The sequence below is a fragment of the Nansenia antarctica genome (assembly GCF_963989245.1).
Source record: "Nansenia antarctica genome assembly, chromosome: 1".
Lineage (NCBI taxonomy): Eukaryota > Metazoa > Chordata > Actinopteri > Argentiniformes > Microstomatidae > Nansenia > Nansenia antarctica.
In genome coordinates, this window is record NC_137674.1 from 103798741 (window position 1) to 103799957 (window position 1217).

Sequence of the window (1217 nt, forward strand, 5' to 3'; positions counted from 1 at the left end):
TGGTGGAGAGAGAGTCTCACTCTGACACCTGCCACCACCACTGGGCAGAGAAGGGCTGTGTGTGTGTATGTGTGTATGTGTGCCCGTGCGTACACGCGCGCGTGTGTGCGTGTGCGTGCGTGTGTGTTTGTGTGCGTGTGTGCGTGTGTGTGTGCACTCACACACACACACACACACACGCACACACAGCAGCAGAGTGGTGGGTCTGCACCTGGACAGGAATGCTGTCAACACAGGCTTTAGATCACTAAGAGGCCGGCACTCCATCTACCTGTTTTAACACATCTCACACTCAGCTGAACACATGGCGGAGGCTCTGAAACCTCTGGCCTCCTCCTCCCTCTCCCCCTCCTCCTCCTCCCTCTCCTCCTCCCTCTCCCCCTCCTCCTCCTCCCTCTCCTCCTCCCTCTCCTCCTCCCTCTCCCCCTCCTCCTCCTCCCTCTCCTCCTCCCTCTCCTCCTCCCTCTCCCCCTCCCTCTCCTCCTCCCTCTCCCCCCGCTGTTCCACAATGGAGGAAGGGAGGAAGGGAGGGATTGTTTGTATGAATTGTCTGGGCCAGGTTATCAATTGGAGGGGGGGGGGGCAAAAGTCTTTAAGTAAAGAAGTGAAAATAATGATTAAATAATAGATAATACTGTTGAATAATTGATCAGTTACACAAATGCATTCATGCTGCGGAAAAATAGACCTGAGTCTTTCATGAGTTCATTCAGCAGAGAGAGAAAGAGAGGGAAGGAGGGAGAGAGAGGGGTGGGCATTGCCTGGTGACCTCCTACTATACACTGTATTATTCAGTTACCTTCAGATCATCCCCTCCTCTCCTCTACTCTCCTCTCATCCCCCTCTCCTCTCCTCCCCCCCCCTATTTGCCGTATTCAGACTTGATTCCCACACAGGTTTGTTCTCGCTCATCTCCCAGTGAATGACACCCTGCAAAACTGAGTGAAGTGCACAGATCTCCAGTCTTCATAGGACCGTTTGGAAATACATCTCTCTAGGGCCCTGCTGGCGGCATGTGGTCCTTTTAAGCATTCAGAGACACTTCTTCATGCGGTACCATTGCAGTTACAGTATATATGTGACAGAAGCTGGTGAAATCCTTCAGCAGCAACCAATCAAAATGTTCAGACTTTTATTCTGAAAAATATAAATACACTGACTCTGTCTCGGTCTCTGACTCTGTCGCTGTCTCTGTCTCTGTCTCTGACTCTGTCTCT

General features: G+C 51.6%; 1 protein-coding gene across 1 annotated transcript in view; it reads right to left on the reverse strand.

The window, feature by feature from the left end:
- six3a (SIX homeobox 3a) overlaps window positions 1-433 on the reverse strand; it is a gene marked incomplete at both ends in the record, with an annotated part of 284173 nt that extends 283740 nt beyond the window's left edge. Inside the window, one exon of the mRNA XM_080539977.1 lies at window positions 324-433. The remainder of the gene's footprint in view (window positions 1-323) is intronic.
- Between the last annotated feature and the right edge of the window lie 784 nt (window positions 434-1217).